The sequence below is a fragment of the Anthonomus grandis genome, chromosome 5 (genome assembly GCF_022605725.1).
Source record: "Anthonomus grandis grandis chromosome 5, icAntGran1.3, whole genome shotgun sequence".
NCBI classification, from domain to species: Eukaryota; Metazoa; Arthropoda; class Insecta; order Coleoptera; family Curculionidae; genus Anthonomus; species Anthonomus grandis.
In genome coordinates, this window is record NC_065550.1 from 4,912,840 (window position 1) to 4,920,119 (window position 7,280).

The window sequence follows — 7,280 nt, forward strand, 5'->3', positions numbered from 1 at the left end:
CATTCTTTGGGCATTTGTATTTAATATAGATATGTATAGTTCAGGAATATACAAAAGGTGGGAAAAAAAAGATGAAAGGCAAATTACGTAAAGTTAAATAAGTAATTAGCAAAACGCGTATATTTGAATGCATAATTATTAAATACAAGTAAAGAATTAAATTAAAGTTAAAGTATTACTAAGTATTGATTAAGAGAAAATTAAAGTTAATAAAAAAGTTAATAAACAGAGTCCGATAACATGGAAAGCGCTCCACCTTTATCACTTCATCCTTCTGATATCTGGGATAAGTGAACGATCCCCCCTTCCCCAAGGGGGAGCGCGATTACCGTTTGGCATGAAATCTGATAATAATAATAATAATCCCTCCGTGGTGGACCGGGATCAAAGAATAGTCCTCCGGTATGCACTGCCTGTCGTAAAGGCGACCAAAGAGGGCAAGCTGGGCCACTAGGGTTAAATGGTGGCACACACCCATGAAAATGGAGATCAACCGAAGCCTCGGAGAAAGGTTGCTGTTTAGGGATCGCCGGGCATGTCTGGAGCCGGCGCTGGAGATGGCAGCATGCGGACTACCGGTGGTCGAGTGCTGAGGAGGCGGGCTCCTGTCATTTAAGAAACAACAGCTCTACCACAACCCTCAGTTGCACAGGATCACCAAACACCAACCAGGACCCAACCTGCTGAAGGTGTTGCGCAGGAAACTCAGCCAGTGATTACTCAAGAGGGATTATCGAGACAGCGCTTAAAATGGACAACAGCAATGAATGAATCTATAATGCGCATTTTCGTTAAGGTAACAAATCTGGGGCAACATACTATTGGCTACAGACAACAGCTACATGTTGCATTCTGCAGAAAATATCCAGATATGAACGTAACTGAGCAGAGAGTCGCTGACCAATACCGCGTCATTCTTAGAAATAGTTTCATCTCAGAAACTCAAATTAACTTTATTAAAAGGGAATTTGCAGCAGAAATAAATGATCAACGGGCCATAAATGAAGAAAGGGATAATTTGCAGGCCCAAAGTAGAACAGAAGCGGAATAAAACTTAGACCAACCAGACCAGGTACCATTACCAGAAGTGATAATAAATCAAGAATCCCAAAATGAAGAATAATTAACCTAATGATGAAGTGCACTCTAAACTTAAATGAGAGTTTAGAAGGGCAATGGCAGAGTATAAAGACGCAAACTCCTCAACAAGACCAGCTTTGCCTAGAATTAGGTCCTCCCGCAAATTGACTATTCTTCTTAATGCTGCGAACTTAATTATATTGGATTACACTCTTACAGTAACGACACTTGAACAGCTTCATCTAATAATCTACTGTGCGGCTACCGCTAATATTAAAACCTTGGGATTAAAAATAATAAATAACCAGTAAAACGTTACAAGTAATGAAAGACGGATACCGCCATGGGAAACTACTAAAAAAGATTGAAGATATTAGGAAAGATATTGGCCGCCCAAGGGAATGTATCAGAGGTATCAGAACCAGAAAAGTACAAGAAAAAGTAAAGGAAATAATGCGTCAGACCGATCAACTTACACAGCAGTACCCAGAAAACTGTACTCCGCAACAATGTCTAGACACCCTTAAGCAAAAGTTATCTATTTTTTGAGGTCGTTTAAAAAAGTATAGATCCAGTAGTAAGGAATGTAGAAGTAGGAAACAAGATAATTTACTGTTTGAATGCTCAGAGAAGCAATTTTATCGAAAGCTTAACGACACTTCTCCAACAAACATTGCCATTAGCATTTACCCCACTAAAGAAAAAATCGAGAAGTTCTGGGGAGCTCAATTAACACAACAAATAAACACAAATTGTATTGGGATCGGACAGACCAACGAGTAAGTAACAATACGCCTGACCTAATAGTAATCGATAAAATTTCTAGGAAGACAACCCTTATTGATATAGCTATTCCTAATAATAACAAAGAGCGAAACATAATGAAAAGATTTTTAAGTACAGGGATCTAGAACATCAGATACGAAGACAATGGCAAATGAGAGAAATGCGACAATCCCGATTATGGTGTCAACAACAGGAGTAATATCAAAGAGCCTGATCGAAAACATGAAACTGCTCAACCTTAAGGAAAGCATCTATAAGCTAATGAAGAAGTCGATGCTACTATCCACATATTGAATCGTCAGAAAGTTCATTGGAAACGCAGATAACGTCAACTAGTTTAAAAAACATATCATGTAATGTTAGTTTATTATTTGTTATTAAAGGTAAAAAACAAAGTCCGATAACAAGGATAGGACTCCATCAAAGCTTCTTCTGATATCTGAGATATACTTACATTAGGATGTTTAATAGTCCTGCTATGCCAGCTATAATAAATTGTGGTATAACTGATCACTGTCCAATTTTACTTCTTGGTATAAATTTGCAAAAAATGGTCCAATTTTTTAAAATGATAGGGTTCTCTATACATATACCAAACAAACTATGTTAAATTATAAAATAAAATCAGGAATATCGAGTGAGACTTTCTTTATGACCTTGACATTAATGAGGATACAGAAAGATTTATTAATATTTTTAAGCCAATAACGGTAGGCTGCAAACTAGTCACAAAAACTTCCTTAGTGTTAAAAAAAAATAGGCCACATCAGGAATAGTGACTAGTAGACTTCCATAAAAGAGAGAGATAGGCTTAAAAAATACGCAGATTACAATAATGAAAATCTTGAGGTATTTGAAACCATTTGACAAATAATGACAAATTTAAATAAAAAATCAATGTTTATCTTTTTCAAATTATTTCCGGTATTGTCGTCCCTATTTTTAAACTAGGAGATAATTAAACGAAGACAATTATAGACCGATTTTAATAACTAGTTGTATTGCTAGAATTTTTCAAAAGGCTATAAAATTAAGATTGGATAAATTTTTAAAGGAAAATGCAATTTTGTCAAACTTTCAGTAAGGATTTTCAGCAGGACTAAATGCAGAGGACGCTATGTTGAATGCTAGAGATTATTTAGTAACCAATTTCACTAACAAACTTTGGCGTTTTTTCTTATATAAATTCAGTAAATCGCACAAAATAGGAATTGGAGTAATACATTGACCTGTTTTGACTCTCATTCTCTTCTGTTTGGATATAAACGATCTTTCTTCTGTTATTTCCGATATCGATTTCCAATTTATATGCTATGCAGATGATATTATTGTTTTAATTGGTAAATCTTGGAAGGATACATTTAGCATAGCAGAGGATAATATATCTAAATTACAGCTGGGGATAGATCAACACACAATGAATGTGGAAAAAACAGTATGTTTTCCATTTTCAACAAATAGCCAAAATAGCAATTTTCCGAATATTAAAGCTTATGAGTATTTCTGCAACACTAAAACTCGGCAGTGTAAATGTGATGTATGGCCTTAGCATATGGGGCAGTGCATGTTTGAAGGTAATTCAACCTTCAAACATTACACAAAAATATATACTTAAAATGTTTACCAAAAAAACCTAAGAGTCGACAAGATCGGTTGATAGGGGTAACTAGATGGCATCACTGGCATACTTCGAAGCCTCACAAAGATATACAATGTCCATTGGACCAAGAATTTATAACCTCTTTCCAATACAACTAATACATTTTCTAAGACTAAATTCTAGTTTTTTAAATAAAATATCTATCTGGATAAAAGATCATAGCTAGAAAATATTAGTTATTAATGATTATTTTTTACTTTTAGTTTATTTTTCCTTTTTTTTAGTGTTTTTTCTTTTCTTTGACTTCAAATTACTTTAATACTATTTTTTACTTTTTTTCCTCTTTACAATGGAGTTTTGTTTATTTTGATTTTTTGTAAAGACATAAGCAAATAACCACCCTTTTGCCAATCCTTTCAGGAGATGCTGGTGAGAGAGATAAAAACAAACTATTTTCCAGGTCTAAAATGAATGAAATGTCATTAAATATTGAGAAATGTGAGTTCATAAGTTTTATTCGTTTAAGGGTAAATAAATAAACAAATTTGGCCTTTATTAGGTAACGTTAAAGAAAATATCAATATGGCGAAGTCTAGCAAATTTGGCTATTCTACTTAACCATCACATTATATGAGAAAATTGGCTTCCTTTAATAAAACACAATTATGGGAGTACAGGTCCAAGAGACTATTTACAAATAATTAAAAATATTTAACAAAAAAGACATAAATTGTAACGTAAAACTGTAGGAGACATAAATACACGTCAATAGATAATTGATTATAGCAGCCGATGTTCATTAGTTTGTCCGATTTAAAAGAAACACTGTTTTAAGCTTATACTTAAACTTTAAAAAAACTGGGTCTCTCCTCGCTGTAAATATGTTATTGATGGAATCCCCGTCAAGCAACTTAAGTCCAGAATTTGGGTATATTTTTCGACCCAAGCCTTAATTTCTCCCATTACTTTGAACATACTAATAATAGAGGTTTAATGGATTTATCAAAAGATCGATAAAAGAATATATATAATAATTTTTATAATTATTTTCAAATTTCTAATTCTATCTCAATATTCCGAAAAATATAAAGAATGTGTTATTGTTTTATCAAAATGTATAGTTAGTTTTATTTTCTGGTTAGACTATGATTACAGTTTAATATTGCACATTTTAAAATTAATTGTTTAACTTTTAGTGGATTGTAGTAATAATGATTGTAGATTACTGATAGATGCTCTAATAGTTTTGCCCCACGATTAATGGCTCTGATAACCAGTGAATAGTAAATGAACAGATTACAGATTACTTTCTACATAATATTTGACAAGCTTAAAGAGTACTGGCTAACAATTATGGCCCTGCAGCACACCAGATTATATTAAGAATATACACAGTTAAACACCGTTGAGTAATTGTAAATAATGGTAATTTAAAGACCCATGTCCATAGATTAAGTAAAAAAGTTCTAGTTTTCTAAATCCTGAAAACAAGACCAGAGTCTCAGTTGGAAATCATATCTAAAATTGTTACGTCAGAATGCTGACAGATAGTCAGATAGTTTTATACCATGGCTTTATACTTTCGTCAATAAAGAGTAAATGATCCGATTAAAGGTTACTTCCAACATAATTTGTAAAAAGTTTGAAGAGTACTAATTCACAATTAGAACCCTGAAGCATACCAGATGGAACGAAGAACTCACACGGTCAAATGCCTTTAAGTCATCACTGTGGATACTGGCAATTTAAAGACCCATATCCAAAGAATAAGTGAGAAAGGTTTAGCTTTTTAGCAAGTTGGTAACCCGGAATTTATAAAAGCAATTAAAAATTAATTGTTTAACTTTTAGTGGATTGTAGTAATAATTATGTGTATAGGAGGACGTATTAATATTTTTTTTTCTCATAGGCATTTAATAAATGCGTGTATAATTTAAAGCTTAATTTAAGAGCAGCGTTTTAGTGACTAAACAAGCTAGAATTCACCGTTAAGAGTTAATAGTGTAATAGTGTTATTATTCTTAATAAACATTTATTTATTTATCTTTCTCGTGAATCAATATTTAATGAGGGTAACAAAATAATTAACCACCTGCCAAGCGATATTAGAGAGAGATCACATAAATGTTTATATTTATATATTTTTTCACATAAATGTTTTATAGACGCCGATTGGGTCAGTTTTTTATATCACAAGTTTTTTATACTATTGCGAAATTTTTTTCTATGTTTGAGTTCAAATCTATAATCTATACCTTTTCTAATATAAGTGTTTGCAATTTAAATTGTACTAGTTTTTTATTTAGTGTTTGTCTGATGTTAATATAAAAAAATATATTATAATTTTGACCGACCTATTTTCTACTATAAGAAAATGTTTCTAACTAGGTTTTTCTCGTGTCTTTATAAAACACAAAACTGTCGGCGCTGCTTTAAAAGAAGTTTTGTGTGTTTTTTTTTACCCTAGAAGCTTCCGGGATCGAGGAGTGAGTAGGGGTGCTGGGTGAGCTAAATTAACTATAAAATAGAATGAAACAGCATCTGCAGAGTGTTTTTGAACAAAATAAAGGACAAAAAACCCTAAAAAAACAAAATCTTCTGCTTCTGCACATTTTTTCAAAACATACATTGCAAAAACTCCACAACAAATGAAACTTGTTTTCTGCTTTTTCACTGATCTAGGGCGATGTTGTCATATTGACAAACAAATACGCAAAATACTAAAAGTTATTTTTACCTAGCAAAAAAATGTTGAGGATGTCCAGGTTATATTTGTTTGTTTATATTTGAATTTTGTATACCTATTTTATTGAAATATACAATATAAATCCCAACGGACTTTTGCCACAATCGCATTGAGCAATATCATATAATATTTTCCAAATTTTCGTTCGATTTATTCCCTTAAAATATGCTAAAATTGGGGTCTAATCTAAACTTGGGAGCCTTAAGCTCAACTCAACTCAATTAAACCCAACCTATCCCAACCCGTTAACCACACGGAGGGCTTAAGAGAATTTTTCACTATTTTGAGTTTTTTTCATTGCCTTTTTTTCTAATGTGATAACAGTTAGCACTACTCTATTTATACCTATATCCAGAGAAAATATTCTCAAGTTCCAGAAAAGACATGGCAACTGCACCTTTTGTTAGAAGGCGCAGTTGTTTTTAGAATAATTTAGCCATGTAATCTAGACATACGTAATTACACCTTTATTATAAGAGGAAAAGAGATATATAGAAACAGAACGAACGTTTTACAAAATGTTGCCGATTTTATTGGAATCTACATTTTTCTAGAGTATTTGTGAAAGTAATACCTAACATTTTAAGAAAAACGGAGAAAATATGTCGTCATTTTTAGTGAATTAGTGCCCAAAAATTTGATTTTAAGCCATCCAACAGTGCTATTTGCTTTAAATGCCGTAAGTTTCGATTGTTTTTTTCATTTAAAAAAAAACAGGCTTTTATTTACAAAAAAGGGCAAATTCGTGTTTTCGCCAGCACATCTATAAGCTTTATTTTTAACACCAATTGCCTCAGCCAGAAATATCCCTTTTATTGGTAAAAAAGCTGAAAACCGTTTGGTAAATAATTACCATCTTTTTTTCTAAACAGTTATGTTACACAATAAAGCATATTTTGACTTTAACTTTTTAATTATTATTTCCTACTTTTTAAATATATTTTCGCCAGTTAAGTTGTTTGCCCCACAGCAAGCGCGGACTAACAAATTGGTTGCTAATTACTAGCAACACTAGCTTTACACACAGATTCAAAATTAAAGAAAATTGACGTATGTCACAACTTACCG